This window comes from Pinus tabuliformis, chromosome 8 (genome assembly GCF_031772625.1).
Source record: "Pinus tabuliformis cultivar Carrire ecotype Pingquan chromosome 8, CPIR1, whole genome shotgun sequence".
Taxonomy (NCBI): domain Eukaryota; kingdom Viridiplantae; phylum Streptophyta; class Pinopsida; order Pinales; family Pinaceae; genus Pinus; species Pinus tabuliformis.
In genome coordinates this window covers 736,099,773-736,118,040 of record NC_142294.1, presented here as the reverse complement: position 1 = coordinate 736,118,040, position 18,268 = coordinate 736,099,773, and positions in this window count along the sequence as shown.

The window sequence follows — 18,268 nt, the reverse complement described above, 5'->3', positions numbered from 1 at the left end:
GGACCCATCCACACCATCCTACATCCTCTCAAGTCCCAAAACCGCCCTTTAACGCCACCTATTTGTTGCCACATTCACAAACAAATAAATTACATGCATGACAAATTCACATAAAAATCCAAAAAGATGTTTTTTGCTCATTTACTTCCAGAAATAGTTTATTTAGATGTTGTTTACTTCCTTGAGTAGGTAATGGCATTCTTTTCATGGTTTTCATAGTGCTTTCTGCAAAAGTAGGATTAGTTGGTTAATTAGGATTTACTTGGTTTGCTTTACATTTCAGTCTTTCTCCTTTCTGCAGTTAGAGTAGTATCTGTAGAGTAGTCTTTCTCTCCTTTCATCACATATAGAGCTTCTTCTGGAATCCATAGAAGTTGGCTTGAGCTCCTAGTGATCTTGCACCGGCTGACCAAGTGACAACCTGCAGTAAGAACTAGTACTTGTGCATACAGCACTGTCGCTTCCAAGTTTGTTACGAACTACCGGGTTGATAAGAGTAAAGTAGGCAGCCCAGGAGTTGCAGCATTATTGCTGCAATACTAGTGCTCACCACTTTTTGGCGTCGTTTCCAGGGAAGCGTCAGAGTATTCTGTGATTACTGCTTTCTTCTATTTCTTTCTTGCAACATTCTGCGAATAGTTTATTTTAGCAAAAGTAGACTAGTCCTTTCTTTTCCTTCAGTTCTGCATTTTCTTGCTTTCCCTTTCAATGTTGCAAATTTCATTTCAGCAAAAGTAGACTAGTCATTTCTCTTCTTTCAAGTTCTGCATGTCCTTTCTTTCCTCTTCAATTCAGCAAGTTTATTTCAGCTAGTTGCAATTTTTTTTGTTCAATCAATTTCAGTTTTACAGGTACTATCTGTGTAGGGAAAAACGAAACAAAAACCAACCAAAAATATTTCCTTTCATGCCTCATAAGAATAGAGATAATTCAGGAAAAAAATTTCCCAATACCCCCACTGCTTCACACAGCCAGCCTTCTCTCTTCTTCGGGGGCTGCGATCAAGAAGAACCCTTAGGTGAACAGCCAGACATATTTGAAGAACCTATAGGGGAAGAAGAAGAAGAAGACATTCCTTTGGAGCCAATGGCTGAACACAGAATAGCTAGGGGAAATGGAGAGAGAATAAAGGGTACCTTTCCTATTCGAGAGACCAATGGGGACACCAAAATGAAGAATATAAGCCCTTCCACCCTACCTCATTTCCATGGTCTAACTACATAATATATTGACACCTTTTTGTTTGAGTTTGTTGTTATCTGTCAAACCTATGACTATGCAGAAGATGAGAAAGGTTGAAATTGTTCCCTTCTACTCTCAAGGATGCAGCATTGCACTGGTTCATGGGATTACCTGGCAATAGCGTCACAACTTGGGCTCAGATGCAGCAAGCCTTTAACAACAAGTATCGAGACTATTGTAGGTCAAAAGATACCAAAGAAGAAATTTTTCGAATGACTATAGGAAGTGATGAGTCCCTGGAAGACTATGAGGAGAGGTTCCAGCTCAGCTACAAAAGGGCAAGGTCTACACTTGACCCTGAATCTCTGAAGCTGGTCCTACTCAGGGGAATTCAGGAAGATCTTTTAGACACCCTCCATCTACTGGCCGGGGGAGACATCTACCAACTATCCTATGAGGACATAAAGACTATTTTTAGAAACCATTCTAGAGCAGCCAGAAAGAAAGGTACGGGGAGTCAACCCATAGCCAGTACCTCTTCCTCTAACTCGTCCATTAAAGGAGAAATTGGAAACATGTTGGAAGACTTCAAGAGTGAGATGTTGCAGACTCTTGCCATGCAAATGGATACCTTGCATATCAAAAGGAAACAAGAGGAAGCAGAGAGGGCTTTGGCCATTTTTTGCCCTAGGTGCACCAAGAGGCATCCTAGGAATGAATGCCCATTAAACTCTATAGAAGTTTGTTTAGTCTGTGAAGAAAATAATTCTACAGACAAGTGGCCTTCCTTACTCGGACTTAAAGTTGTATATCAAGGGGTTGAGGGAGTCACTGAACAGCTCTATTACATAAACCAAAGAAGGCCACATGGACCTAGACCATACCAGCAAGGGATGCAAGGGACATCTCAAGCATACTACAACCCCAACCAAGTCACTTCCCCACCTCTTTGGGGCCCCCCTGCTCATCCCTCCTGGTCCACGCCTCCTCCTTGGTCCTTCACATCTCAATATCATGCCTAACCATCCAGCCATTCATTTCAATCCTATGCTCAGCCACCACCTCAGTGGAATGCACCTCATCAAGGGTGGAGGCCTCAATACAACTGTCCTCTCGCTCTTTTTCCTCCACCACCTGCCCAACCACAACCGTTACCTCCTGCTCCACCAAAGCAACCCCAAATGCTTGCCTAGCCAAATCCGAACCCGAACAACAGACAGGCTCAGCAAGTGTATAGTGGGGAACTATCATGCCCAACTTATGTTGTGGAGATTCAGGAAATTAACTTGCGATCTGGGAAAGTTCTCCCAGATAGCCAATCTCCACCCAGGAAGATTGAGGAAGATAAAGAGGAAAGTGAACCTAAAGTAATTCCACCCTTTCCTGAGAGACTATCCATGACAGTTCAGCCTACCCCAGAAGAAACTGAACTCCTGGGGGAATTGAAACATTTATGTGTGAAGATACCACTTCTCCAAGCCATAAAAGATGTGTCTATCTACAATAGTTTGATCAAAGAGAAGTGCTTTAGGCATCCAGGAAGGTGCAAGAGAGATGCCCCAACCATCAATATCATAGGGCAACTATCCGACTTGATGTTAGGGTAGGTAATTCGTCCAAAATATCTGGACCCTGGAAGCCCAGTAGTTGATGTCCACATCAATAGCACCATGATCCCACACACATTGATTGATCTGGGAGCTGCCATTAATGTGATGAAAAGGACATAATGCTCAAACTCAACCTCCAAGGCTCCTTGAGGAAGACCACGACCGTGCTACAGTTAGCAGACCACTCCACCATGACCCCTTAAGGGATTGTGGAAGATGTGATGGTCTCCATTGATTCTTGGGAGTACCCTACTAATTTCTTAGTTCTCCAGCCAAAAGCAAAGCTCACTGGGTATCCTCTCATTCTAGGAAGACTCTGGTTGGCTACTGTTGATGCCTACATCAGCTGTCGAGTTGGGAACATGACCATAAAGAACGGACATATGTCCAAGCAGTTAATCATATATCCTCCTACCCAACCCTTGCTAGAACATAATCTACCTCTCTGGTTGGAGGAGGAAGATGAGGATGAAGTCTATTCTGCACCACTTTATGCATTAGAAATCGCCATGGGGGTAAACCCGCAAGATGAGGACGATATGATTGAAAATCTGATTCAGAATCCACCTCCTAGTGTATCGGCCTTAGAGGACATAGTAAGAGAAACCCAAAACAACCCCTCAACTAATCTCTGTGCGGCCGACTCCACCTCTCTCCGTGTTAAGAATATATAATTCGGCCCAGAAAGAACCGTGAAAATCAATCCATCCCTATCCACTTCCCAGGAGAAAGAACTGTGTAGCCTGCTAAGAAAACACGTAGATTCCTTTGCTTGGTGTTATAAGGAGATGAAGGGAGTGCACCCTTCAGTATGTATTCATCACATATACATCAAGAAGGGTTGCAAGCCAGTCAGGTAGCCTCAAAGGAGGATGAATCCAACACTTAAAGATATTATTAAGGAAGAACTACAGAAATTGCTTGATGCAGGATTCATCTATCCCATCTCTGACAGTGAATGGGTCTCTCCTTTGGTGCTAGTGCCAAAGAAAAATGGTAAGTGGAGAATCTGTGTCGACTATTGGGAATTGAACAAAGCCACTAAAAAGGACCATTTTCCTTTACCTTTCATAGATCAAGTGTTAGACGGTCTGGCAGGGAAAAAGTTTTTCTCTTTCCTAGATGGGTTTAGCGGGTACAATCAGATTCAAATCAGCCCGGAAGACCAAGATAACACCACCTTCACTTGTCCTTGGGGTACCTTTGCATACCAGGTCCTTCCTTTTGGTTTGTGTAACGCTCCCGCCACTTTCCAAAGATCGGTACTGAGTATATTTTCTAAATTAGTTCATGATGTAGTAGAGATATACATGGATGACTTTACTCCTTCTGGCTTTGATTTTCAGGAAGCCTTATCTAATCTAGGAAAAGTTCTAGATAAGTGTATTGAGATGAACTTGTCCCTCAGCCCAAAAAAATGTGAATTTTTGATGACTGAAGGGACCCTGCTAGGTCATGCAATATCTCAACAGGGATTGCAGGTGGACCGCAACAAATTTGCCATCATCCAAAGGGTCCCACCTCCTCAAATGTGAGAGATGTCAGAAGTTTCCTAGGTTTAGTTGGGTATTACCAGAGATTCATTAAAGATTTCAGCAAGCTAGCCTCTCCTTTGTTTGGCCTCTTAGGTAAAGATGTCAAATTTATATAGTCGGAAAACTGTCAAGAAGCCCTAGATACCTTGAAGAGCAAGCTCGTGACTGCCCCAATTCTCAGAGGCCCAAACTGGGCCCTACCTTTCAACATTCACACAGATGCCTCGAACAAAAAGATAGGAGCAGCCTTGGGACAAATTGATGAAAAATTGCCTTATGCCATATACTTTATAAGCAAAAACTTGTCAAAGTCCAAGTTAAACTATACAGTGACCGGGAAGGAACTCCTAGCTATTGTGCATTCCTTAAACAAATTCAGACATTATATCACAGGCTATCAAACCTTTGTGCACACTAATCATGCTGCAATTAGATATTTAATTAACAAACCAGATGTAAATGCTCACATTATTAGATGATTGCTTTTACTCCAACAGTTTGATTTGACCATTATTGATAAGTCTGGTAAAGAAAATGTTGTTGCTGACTTTTTGTCTAGAGTAAATTTGCCTGCAGGTGGAGAAGGAATGGTGGATGACCAAATTCTAGATGAACATCTGTTTGCTATCTCAGTACTCTCTCCATGGTTTGCTGAAATAGAAAACTACTTGGTTTCAGCACAGTTCCCACCACATCTGTTCTCAAAAGAAAAGAGCAAGATAGTAAGGAAAAGCGCCCCTTTCACCTGGATTGGGGGAAATCTCTTCAAACTTGGCCTAGATCAAATCTTGAGAAGATGTGTCAAGGAGGAGGAAGTCTTTGACATCCTCCTGACCTGTCATTATGGGCATTGTGGAGGTCATTTTGCAGCAAAAAGAACTGCCTTCAAGATACTGCAAGCAGGCTACTATTGGCCCACTCTTCATCAGGATGTGAGGAGATATACCAGCCAGTGTGATCGATGTCAGAGGATGGGGAAACCTACTCCAAAGGATGAGATGCCCATGCAACCTCAAGTGACCTTTGAGCCATTTGAGAAGTGGGGCATGGACTTTGTGGGTCCTATCAGCCCTCCTTCAAAGCAGAAACAATACATCATTGTGTGCACCGATTACTTGACAAAGTGGGCAGAGACAAAAGTAATCAAAGCAGCGACAGAAGAAAAAGTAGCTGAATTTTTGACTGAAAACATATTCTACAAGTTTGGGTATCAAAGAGAGTTGGTCACAGATCAAGGTAGTTAGTTTACTTCCAAATTTATTGAAGACCTACTCACACATCATAGAATCAAGCACAAGAATTCCACCCCTTACCATCCACAAGCCAATGGGCAGGTGGAGGTCACTAACAAAGCATTGGAAGGGATCCTAACAAAGAGGGTGAGCAGCAGCAGAAAATACTAGGCGGACAGATTAGTTGAGGCCACTTGGGCCTACAACACAACATGGAAGACCACTACAGGTTTCACACCCTATGAGCTGGTCTATGGGGAGAAGGCTTTGCTGTCAATAGAATTTGAATTCAATACCCTGAGAATGGCAGCTCAGCTGGACCTAGACCTCAGCCATGCACAGAAAGAAAGATTACTTCATCTCAATGGTTGGATGAACACAGAATGCAGGCCCTTATCCATACAGAGGTAGTTCAGCTTCAGAGAAAGATATGGCATGACAAAAATATCAAGGAAAAACAATTCCAAGAGGGAGATTGGGCACTACTCTATGATTCAAGATAGAAATATTTCAAGGTGAAGTTAAGGACAAGATGGTTGGGACCCTACACTGTGGAGAAATGTAATGACAATGGTTCAGTTTTGATCAGAACCATTGATGATGAAGCCATCCCCATGCTTGTCAATGGACATCAGTTGAAAGTCTACAAGAAACCCCTCTGCAAGCGAGAGTTCATTGAAGATTTGAATAAGATAGTGATGGTGGTGGAGCATGTCTTAGCCTCCACTTCACCCACTCACTGAAGAAAAAGAAAATAAAATAAAATAAAATGAGGACTCAAGTGAAAACCTCCATGAGGCGCTTGAGTCCCATCATTGGGTTGAAAACCTCTTCTGAGGCGGTCTAGTGATGTCAAAAAAAGAAGAGAGAAAAATAAGATCCCTGGGTGAAAACCTCCCTTGGAGATGCCCAAGGCAGGTAATTAGGGTGAAAACTTCCCTGAGGCATCCTAGTTGTTTTCAAAAAAAAAAAGAGAGAGAAAAAGAAAAATGAATTTTTAATTGCATTGCAGGTTTGCAGGAGGACTATAGGAAGCAGCAGAAGGTGCCAAGGGAGCCCTGAAACCAACACCAGCACCTATCCTACCTTCCCACACCTTTCTCCATCATTCTTGGCATTTTTTTCACCTCACTGTGCTTCTTTTTCAAAAATTGTGTTTTCTACAGGAGGCTCTGTGTTTTCTACAGGAGGCTCTTGTAGGAATTACAGAGAGCCAGAAATGGATATAAAAGGCAGTTTGAGGGACAGGGAAGCTTCATAAAAAATCTATAAATCCTCCTGCAGTCTTCAAACCTCCTTGCCATCATTTCCAAGCCTGCATCACATCCCAAGCATCATTCTTCTTCTTGTCCAAGAAAAACACAGAAAAAATACTTTTTCGGGAAAAGAAGAAAACAAAAAATAAGAAATAAAACAACACCATCCACCTCACCTGAAGCCTACCTATTACCTCTCCATCTCTATCTACATCTATGGCATCATCCTCACAGCTCCAAGAATAGAAAGAAGCTGAAGTTTCAAGGGGAGAAGTAGCTACAGGAGCTCCTGTAGGAATTCATGTAGCAGCTGATCCCATTAAAATTCAGCATCAGCAGCAAGACGGTGCAAATATGAAGGTTGAAGAAGAAACCTGAAGCTCAGATCCAGCCAAAGAAGAACCTGCACAAGGCACAACCACACATCAGCAAGCAGACAGCATGCAACAGAGAGAGAGAGCCACAACACCTCACAGCAAATGAATTCGGATCTCAGGTAAGTAACTAACCCACTCCTCTATTTGCATATGTGTAATTAGAAGGCATGCACCAGCAATGAGATGGTTGAGGTTGAACAAGGGAAAGGTGGCCAGTTAACTTGGCCACCTTCATCTAGTTGACTCCACTCATCCGAAGATGTCACCCACACGCACGCACAGTCAACTCAAGAAGATGTCAAGGACAAGGAGTGGAGGAAGTGTAAACTCCGATGAAATCATGAGGGATGATTACGAGGAAAGGGCCATGATGACAAGGCAGGTGGGGACCAACAGTCCAAATATGGCCAACGTACACTTTTCTAGCTCACCCTCCATCACGAGAAATATCCATAAAAAGTAATAAGTACTCCTCCCCGAGCACTCTCACCACCGTTTCCTTCATTCTCTCATCAAAACTCCGCTCCTACAATCTCCTCGTGCCCCCACGGTCTTGTAACCTTTGTTCTCCATTAATCTCCCCCATATTCCTGCTCTCAGCGTTTTCTACAGGAGCACTTACAGGTTCTACAGGAGCACCTACATGGATTCTACAGGAGGGACAGTAGTGTTCTACAGGAAGGCCAGCGAGTTGTTTTGAAGGGAGAAAACACGAGTTTTAGCACAATTCTCAGGCTGAGGAGGTGGGTTCCATGCATACCCCCATTTAACATCAAAATATGAAAGCAGTGGTTTAAATTCGAGGGTGAAATCAAACCTTTAGGTAGAGGAAAAAAAATTGCTTATTTCTTAAAAAAAAACAGTCTCTTTGTTTCTCTGTTTTTCCTCAAAAATTGTTGTCTCGTTCTCCACATTTGGTTTCCCAAAGAAGCATAAACAAAATGACAAGATGTTTTATGAGGAAGGAGCCCACCAACTCCTCCAAGCCCCATGCACCTCCCCAAGTAGTGGACATATTCACAAGAGCAAATTGGATGAACTTTTTTTAGAAATTCCAAGGGTTTGATGAGAAAATTTCTCAAGAATTTCCCACTCTTTGGTCCCTCACACCAGAACACATGCCACTGTAACCTTTAGAGGTATTTCCATGGAGATAACCCCTAAATTTATCAGTAGGGTCACTACCCTTCCTCTTGGGCTGCTTTGGAGTAAGGATGAGAAACCAATTGGCCAGGATGTTAAGAAAAACTTTTTCCAAAACAATAAAACCCCTACAGAGGATAAAAATGGCATTAGAAGGGCTAGCATACCATATCCCTGGGATGAGGTTAGCTACCAAATAATCAATTATATTTCCTGTGAGGGGAGGTACAGCATTGTCTATGGTTACCACTTTAGGATCCTTCATGAATTAAGGTATGGCATGGACACTCCAGCCCCTCAAAAGCTCAGCATCCCCTACTTCCTCCTGCAGTCTCTCATTGACTCCAGCACTAAAGTTCAAACAAGGAATTCATAGCAACTAGCTCACCATGGGTTAATCAAAATTTTAGTCAAAGAATCCCTCCATACATTTACACTCCCTATAGCATGAGAAATCTTCCGAAACATGACAGCTGAGGATGACATAAAGACCCTAACCTATGATATCAGTCCTACTCGCAGTGAGGAGGTAGAGCAGCAAGGGGGAGAAGGTGAAGCAACTAGTGACTTAGCAGAAAAAGAGGGGAAGGAGGTGTTGATGCCCCGAAAATCGTTGTATCAACATTGGGGGATAACCACCCGGTCCGAACCTTAGTACAGCTCCTTTTCCGTTTGGAATGGTGGCTCCGACTGGGGATAATGGGACCAGTTTCCCAGTAATGGATAAACGGGATGAATGAATGATTGGTTGACTAATCTAATGATAGGCGAATAACTTAATCTATCGGCGAAATAAAAGAAATACTACTAATCCCGGGAACTATTGTATTTTTTAAAGTGTAGCGCTTGATGATCTATGTTTATAAACAGGCATGTAGATGACTCTATTCAATAAACATGGACTTTTATTCATTCCAGAATTTCTCTGCTTAAATCGTTAAACAAAAGGATTAGCGCAATATTGCTACACTTCATATATCATCGATACATATATGATCAAAGGAAAGGCATCCCATAAACATCCAATAGTGGAAGGAATATAGAAATGCTATTAAAACACATACATATATTCGATAATAGCAAAGGTAATCAAATAACAATTCATATGAAAAGAATGGATTCAGACATAGATAATAGTACCATATGAGCTGCTAAACACTCCCAATATCAATCTCTATTTGAGATTCTTCTTCCAACGCAGAAATACTTTCAAACAAAGACAGTAGTGCACATTTGCATAAAAGCTTCCTTGTCAAAATTAGAATAACTGGTCCAGTTTTATAAAAGAATATGGCTGAAGCACAATAGTGCAACTTCAGTCTTTAAGTCAAGTACAAAACTTTACGACCCTTTCTAAAAACATGAAAGGGTCTATAAATACTTAATTAAGCTAACTATCTATGAAACTGAAATCCTACTTAATTGGTATCATTTAATTTTGATCATAATTTCTTCAGCAATCTGGCAGTCAGCGGCATGACTCATCAGGTAGGTTGTTTGCCTTTGAATCTGAGCTGACTTATCGCAAGCATCAGCTCCACTTCGGGTGGTCTGTTGAGGTGAGAGCTAAGCTGGGCAGCATAGGTGGCATCCTGAATATCGGGGATAATATACCCGATTGCATCTGTAAGGCACTTGAGGGCGGCTCTTTGAGTGTGTGGTTTTACCAAGAAGAACCAATAGGTGTCCCATGTTAAACTGTTAATTCCAGCAATTATTCTCCCCTTTTCCTCTAGATCCGGATAACATGACTGCTCCAATGTTTTCATCGCTGTCAATTTTCCTGGTGTGCATTGGGAAATCATGTTTGACAAGTAGAGAGTGTTATTAACTAATTCAACCAAATTGCTTGAAGTTGATTTGCACCTTGAAACTGCCCTCTCTGCTTTCATTAACTGGGACTGCCATTCTATAAATAATATATCTTTATGTGACTCTAAAATTCTTGGTAAATTTGCCGCTTGTCCTTGGTCAGTATCTTGCCAGTCAAGAAATGCAGCTATTGTTTCTTCAGTTTGATCCAATTCCGTCCTAGCCTTTTCTACTTTCTCACTTATTGATGCCATTAACTCACATAGTGGCTCTGCCTGGGCGATTTGTTGACATAGAAGTTTGATTTGTGCTATTAGTGCCGTATTTATTTGCAGTGCTTCTACTCTGAATTCGGTTATTTGTGGAACGCCCTTTTTCTTCTCAAGCTTTGCTGATAGTTGAGCAATCTGCTCATCTTTGGTTTTTAGCATTTTCTCATTTGCTGCCTTCAGTTGTGCTAAGGCCTCTGACAATTATTTCTGCTTTTGGATTGCGCTGTGGTCAATCCTTTGTTTCTCTGCCTGCAATCGTTGAGTTAGTTGATTGTTCACTTGCTGTTGTGTCAACAATTGTTGTTCTGCCTACTCCGCTTTCTGCTTTGCTTCAGTTAGTTGTGCCTGTAATAAGAAGATTTCCTGGTCTTTTGTTTTCAATAAAAGACTCACCTCGAATGCCTTGTCTATTGTTGCTGCTGAATAGGCTCCATCACATTGCGACAGTTTTGTCAAGTCATCAGAGGGGTCAAATTCCTCCTTCCAAACCACATTGCTCGTGACCGTCTATTCTGGGAAAAGAGAAGGTTGATCAGTCCTTCTTCTCTTCCTCTGTCGTTTTACTACAGCTTTATGCCTTGGGCTGTAGAAAACATCCAAGGGAGGAATCTCTTCTACCTGCAAAATAATTTGATCGGAGGGGTCCTTTGGTATTATTTCTACTTCTTTTGAAATGGGTGGGCCGCTAGTTCCACTTTGAACCTGTTGTGAAGTGGTTTCATGTGTGTCTGCTGCTTTTGAAGTTTCAGTGTTCTTTGCATTCAAGACTGCTGATAATAGAATCAAATTGCTGCCATTCCTGGAGCAATTTAGGATCAATATGAGTATCCACATTTACTTCAATGTTGGTCTGTTTTTTCTCTTTAGTCTGGGTCTCCTCCCGCACTTTCTCCTGCTCTTTCTTCTACTCTTTAGTCTGAGTTTCCTCCTGTGGCTTTTCTTGTTCTTTTGTTGTAACCGGAGGTTCCTTTGACTGTTCCTGTTCAGGCTCACTTGATGATGTTGTTGGGGTTGTCGCTAACAGATCTAGAGGCAGAGTTTGCAACCTCTATTCTCTAAGTCTGTTGAATTCAACCAACCCTTCATCTTGATATTTCATTCTGGCAAATGCCTTAACCTGCATTATTGACTCGGCTGAGGAGAACAGGTCATCGAACATATCTTCTTTATGATCAAACTTTGCCAATTTGGCCTGTTCAAGTGCATTATAGGCGACTTTGTTGGGATCAAATTGCCTATTAGGGAGAGTTGCTAGAGTTAATGATTTTATCTTTGTAGCTTCTTTTTCTGCATGTTTGAAATCATGCAACGTGTAGACACCGTATCTAAAAGGAAAAGAGGGCCAGCCCTACTTCTTATTTTTCTTGAGGGTCTATGTGACTCCCTCGGCAATGATCTGATAAGCTATTTCCCTCACCAGCAGTTTATCAGGTATGTACAAGGGAAGGACATGAGGTTCGGCTTGGCTAGCGAAAACTCTTATATAAGTGAACTTCTCCTCCCCGAACCATCTTCCTACTGATGTTAAGTCAATCCCGGCTTGGTAGGAAATCTTGGGAGCAGGTTTATGAAAAATAGAATAATGAATGGGTAACATAAAGCCATTGTAGACTTGGTATAAATGGTGCTTGTAAGAAGATTTCCACAATTTCTGATGGTATATGTGAATAGGCATGGGGTCTCGTGACGTCCACCTCCAGCCGAGCACAGGAAATTCAAAATTAAAACACAAAGTATCTAAAATATAGGCACTGTAGTAGAATGGGGGAATTAACCTTTCAGTAACACGGGTCTTATTTCTAAACTCAAGAACAGCTGTTGCTAGTTTATCTGAGAGTATAGTTGCCCAATCCATTATTTCACTGTTACACGCCGCTTCCATCAAGGGAACCATTTCTATAGTGAAATTAGCGGAATCGTGCAACCCCCACAATCTACACATCATTATTCCAGCATAACAATAAGGAGAACATAGGGAATCAACCGAGTACTTACCGGAAGATTCATGTTTGTGTTTTTCCGGATTTTGTCTCCAATCCCGGATGGGTTCGGATTCAATTTCATTCTCTTTTCGGAATTTCTCCAAGAACACCTTATTGTACTTCTTCTCTGGCTCAGGAAAATGATACATTTGCCTTAAATCATCAGCCTTGAATGACCCGAAAATTCTCCCGTCTCTGGTGCAGAAGGTTCTGTCCATGATTGGGATTTCCTCAATTGCCCACCGTACTACATCCGTATATGGGAGAATTTGTTCCCGAGCTGCTATTCGATGAAGGAAGGAGTCAGCTAAGTCCTTCAAAGTACCATCAGATTTCCGAGTTGAATCTGTAGAGGCTTGTACTGTTGTCACTTCAGGTTCTTCGGCTTCAATCAAATTGTAGGTACTTTGCCAAGTAGTTTTGCCGAGACCAGAACATGTAGTATCAGATATCAATCCTTTCTTTTTATTTGTTGGGTCGGCGATGGCTTGCCCTATGGCTGGCACAGCAGAAGCGACTGTGGTTTTCTTAGACTTCTTCCTCATTTTGTTTGAGTTTTCTGCTTTGGAAGAATTCTGCACAGGCATGAAAATAAGCGCGACACAGAGAATTGGTAGTGAAAATCGAATATGAGAGAGATATATTAATTAATGCGTGATGAAGGATTAACTTTAAAGTGGTTGCGAATACAATTTATGGGAAGATTTTAGGACTTACAATTACATTAAATGGCCGTTTAGAACCTGCCAATCCTTTAAATGCCCATCATATCATTAATCGGCCGAATGATTTGTTTTAAGCGTGCCTAGGTGTTTTGGCGGTTGAGCGCAGGTAAATCATTGTTTGACAGATCAAGCTTTTAATATGAATTGATCATAATATCCCTCTGTCTTAACGGCTTTTTGAAATTTGCGCTTTTGGCTTTATCGCAATCGGCCGTCGGGGAAAACTTAACTCCTTATATTGATACCTTTCGAAATCCCCGATCGCCGATAGCAATATCGCATCGCATCGGGAGTGTGAGCACTTTTACGGACTCATGGATGGTATATCGCCGATCGCTGATAGCGATATCGCGTCGCATCGGGTGTATTACCTGGGGTGCTTTAAGTACATGCATAGTATATTTCCGATCACCGATAGCGATATCACATCGGGGAAAATGAATGGGCCGTTAAAGTATGCTTCCTATGTCATTGCGATATACGATCTTGCGATCGCTTTATCGCAATGATAAAAGATTGATTATTTGTATTATTACAATCAAAATGGGTGTATCGAAAAGGTTTTCATAATTTTTTTCATTTTTTTTTCGGACTTTTTTTGAATAATAGAATGTTGATACCAATCAAAACTAAAGGGACCCATTTCATATGATAGTTTTCCTAAATAAATAATGATATGAAATGGGGGGTTTTTGTAGAGCACAATATCGCTGATAGCGATATCGCGTCGCATCGGGTGTATTACCTGGGGTGCTTTAAGTACATGCATAGTATATTTCCGATCACCGATAGCGATATCGCATCGGGGAAAATGAATGGGCCGTTAAAGTATGCTTCCTATGTCATTGCGATATACGATCTTGCGATCGCTTTATCGCAATGATAAAAGATTGATTATTTGTATTATTACAATCAAAATGGGTTTATCGAAAAGGTTTTCATAATTTTTTTCATTTTTTTTTCGGACTTTTTTTGAATAATAGAATGTTGATACCAATCAAAACTAAAGGGACCCATTTCATATGATAGTTTTCCTAAATAAATAATGATATGAAATGGGGGGTTTTTGTAGAGCACAACAATTGGCGATTTGCTGGAAGAAATAGTTATCTCTGAAAAGTATGGAAATACTTAAACTTTTTCAAAATAGAGTTCTCATTAAAGGGGAAAATTCTAATATAACTAGGTATATATGCATTCTAAATAAAATGAATCTATCTTTGTTAATTTCCTCTCTTGTTTAAAATTAGATACATTCTAAGTTTTAAATTGGCGTTTATTGGTTTATAATGATAAATCAGAGAACCTTTCCAAATCAGCTTTTAGAATTGACTCCTTTGTCATAGGTAGAGCCTCTGCTGCCAGCAAACATTCATAGTTTCGACAGGGATACCTTTAAACCATATTATTGTCCATTGTCCCATCCATTTAAGAGTGTGATTAACAGAATGAATTCAAAACATGTTTTTACATGTTGTATTTCCTTTCTTTTTCTATTATTGCTAAGATAAAAAGCCATTGTCCTGGTTTGGTGGCCAACTATCGACAATGCCATTCACTGGTAGTAATCTAACCGAACAAGCTGGCTCGTGATGAGACCCCCTGTCTTATAATTCTAAGCCATTACCCTGTTTTGGTATGCAGTATTGGTAATGTCGGTTAAACTATTTCCCTATGATCATGGTAAGGAGGCTTGTAATAAGACCTCTTATCTTTAATATCAGATATTTTAGAATTACACTCTGTGTAACCATAAACTTTGGTGAATGGGATGGACAATTTTCTCCTTAAGAGTAAATGGATGACAAGGTAAGAGTTAAAGATGCTGAAGTTGGATTAGTTTCTGTTCTGATATTGATAACCCTTTTTGTGGCCAATCTGAAAACATAAAATGATTTACAATACTTCTAAACTTTGAGAAGGGTTCACAAAAATTGATTTGTGATTTTGGAATGCAATTATACCTAGTTTCCTAGAAATTATCCCTCTTATGTAAGACCTCTATTATCTAAAAGTAAATATCCACACTACTTCTGTGGAGCAACTTTTAAATACAGCAAAGGTCAATGGAAGATACCTTACAACTTTATTTTCTAATGGTCCTACAAACTACAAAACTCTATTAGACTAAAAAGGAGAAGGGGTTACCTCCTCAATTAAAGAATTTCTTTAAGATAAGGCCATTAACAGGGAGAGAATCTCTCAAACCTGATAAATCTTGTAATATGAAGGTCGAATGGCCTATCTTCTCATAGATCTGAAATGGCCCAAGCCACATCTTCTGGAACTTGGTGTGTTTTCCCTTGTCCTCATGGGCTTTGTCCCATTTCAGAACTAAATCACCGACTTGAAATTGTTTTGGACCGGATGAGACTGAATCAAAGGATGACTTGATGATTTGCTGATGTTTTGCATGAATAACCTTGGCTTTTTCCCTTTCCTCTTCTAATTTTAGAATTTGGTCATGTCTAAGTTGAATAGAAGAAGAAGGGCTTTCCTCAATAAACTGAACTAAGGCTAGAGAAGGAAGAACAAGATTTGTTGGTAACACTGCTTCTTTTCCATACACAAGGTTAAACGGAGAAGATCCTATGGAAGTCTTCTATTTTATCCTATCAGCCCATAGTGCGAATATTAAGGATTTGTGCCATGTTTTATGGTTCTGTTCGATAGTTCGCTTAATAATTTTAATCAGATTTTTATTTGTAGACTCTGCTAAACCATTACCCTGAGGACAGTAATTAGCAAAATATTTTAATTTAAATCCTCTTTTAATAGCGAAATCAAACATAGCATTGCCTGAAAAGTAAGATGCATTATCAAAAACAAGAGCATTTGGGGCACCAAACCTGGTAATGATGAATTGATCTATAAACTCAATGATTGCCTCAGAATTTGTTGTCTTCAAAGGAATTTCTTCGACCCACTTAGTAAAATAATCGGTAGCAGTAAGGATATACTTATGCTGTTTGGTAGAATGCGGAGTAATTTCCCCAATGATATCCAATCCCCATTGCTCAAATGGTTGTTCAATGTTGACCGGCTGTAAAGGAAAAGCTGATTTTCTTTGTCTTCCACTAGAAGTTTGACAATTTTGGCATTTCCTTACATATTCATGAGCATCTCTAAACATAGTGGGCCAATAATAGCCAGCATGAATGATTTTATGGGCTGTTATGTCAGCTCCAAAATGCCCTCCTGCTAGTCCATCGTGTAATTCCTGCAAAACCTTTTATGCTTCAGGTTTTTCTAGGCATCTTAATAAGATTGAATCATAATTTCGCCTAAAAAGCACATCATCAATAATTGTGAAATTTTTTGCCTTCAATCTAATGGCCCTTTTGTTTTTGTAAGACAGGTTAGGAGGTGCATATCCATTTTTCAAATAAAATATTAAGTCAGCATATTGTGACTCAGAATCAGTAATACTTATCTGGTTGATTTCTTCGGTTTGATCTGTATCACCTGATTCTGGAATGTTGGATGCTCCTGCCAATAACCTGCAAAAACCTTGGCCTCTAACAATCTTTGCTGGTTTAATTTCTAAGTCATATTCTTGAAGTGTTGTGACCCAATTTGCCCTTTTTTCACCTAGTTCCTTTTGGATCAATAGTTGCCTTACTGCAGGAAAAGGAACTATAACTTTTGTGTGGGTTTTTAAAAGGAAGGGTCTGTAATGTTTGACAGCTTTATATACAGCAAAGGCTTGTTTTTCTACTTTGGAGTAATTCAATTCAGCACCCTGAAGATTTGAACTATAAAATGAAATGGGTGCTTCCACATTGTGATCATTGAGCTGCGTGAGTACTGCTGCATAGGACAAGTTGGATGCGATAGTATACAATGTAAAATGATTAGAAAAATTAGGAGTATTTAAGGCTGGGGCATTGATTATTGATTGCTTGATTAAATCAAACGCTTCCTTTTCTGTTGATCCCCACTTAAAGACTGAATTTTTCTTAATCATAGTTTGAAGTGGCAAAATAATTTGAGAAAAATCTGGAACAAATCTTTTGACAAAATTGATTTGGCCTAAAAATGACTGCATGGATTTTTTATTATGAGGGAAAGGGATTTCAGAGATTTCTTTGATCCGGTCAAGATCAATATAAATGTCGTCTTTAGACACAATAAAGCCTAAGAGATTTCCTTGGTCAAGAGCGAAGAAAGATTTTTAGGGTTAAGAGAAATACCATATCTTTTGCAGCGTTGAAAGATTTGGTTCAGATCATGCAAATGATTGGACTTTTCCTTAGAAAATACAGTAATATCTTCTAGATAGACGACTACTGTTCTATTAATCAACCCTTTAAAGGCTATATCCATCGCTCTTTGGAACGTCGCTCCTGCATTAATAAGTCTGAAAGGCATTTTCTGATATGCATATGTTCCCCATTTTGTTATGAATGTGGTTTTAAGCTGGTCATCAGGATGGACCAGAACTTGGTTATATCCTGAGAAACCGTCTAGAAAGGACATTAGCTCAGAGCCTGCTACTGATTGGAGTATCTACTCCATAGTAGGTAATGGGAAGTTATCTTTTAAGCTCGCCTTGTTCAAATTTCTAAAATCAATACAAATCCTAATGTCGCCATTTTTCTTTCTGACTAGCACCATATTGGAGACCCAGTTAGAGTGCCGAACGGGAAAAATAATCTTAGCTTTCAAGAGTTTGTTAAGTTCAGATTTTATTTGACTCTCTAAGTTCGGATGTATTTTCCTTAACTTCTGATGAATTGGTTTCTGATCGGGAAGCATTGGAATGGTATGCTGGATGATGGATGTATCATATGTCTTTAAATCATCATACTTCCAAGCAAAAACCTGTTTATTTTTCCTTAACAGTCTAATGAATGCCTCCTTTTCTTCCAAGGAAAGTCCTAATCCTAAATTAATGTTTTGAGGAGTTTGCTCAGTGCCAAGATTTATCAATTCAAACCTTAGGGTAGAACTTTGGAGCTTTGCATTAGTCACAGGTTTAAACCTGTCTTTAATATCATAAAGATCTTCAAGTTTTACCACAGGCTTAGGGATTGAATTTTCCTCAGGTTTACCTCTTATTTGAAGGTCATGCTCATTTTCCTCGATGATTTGATCATCATAGGACTTTTCGGAAGTTAAGAACTGTAAAATGTCTTCATC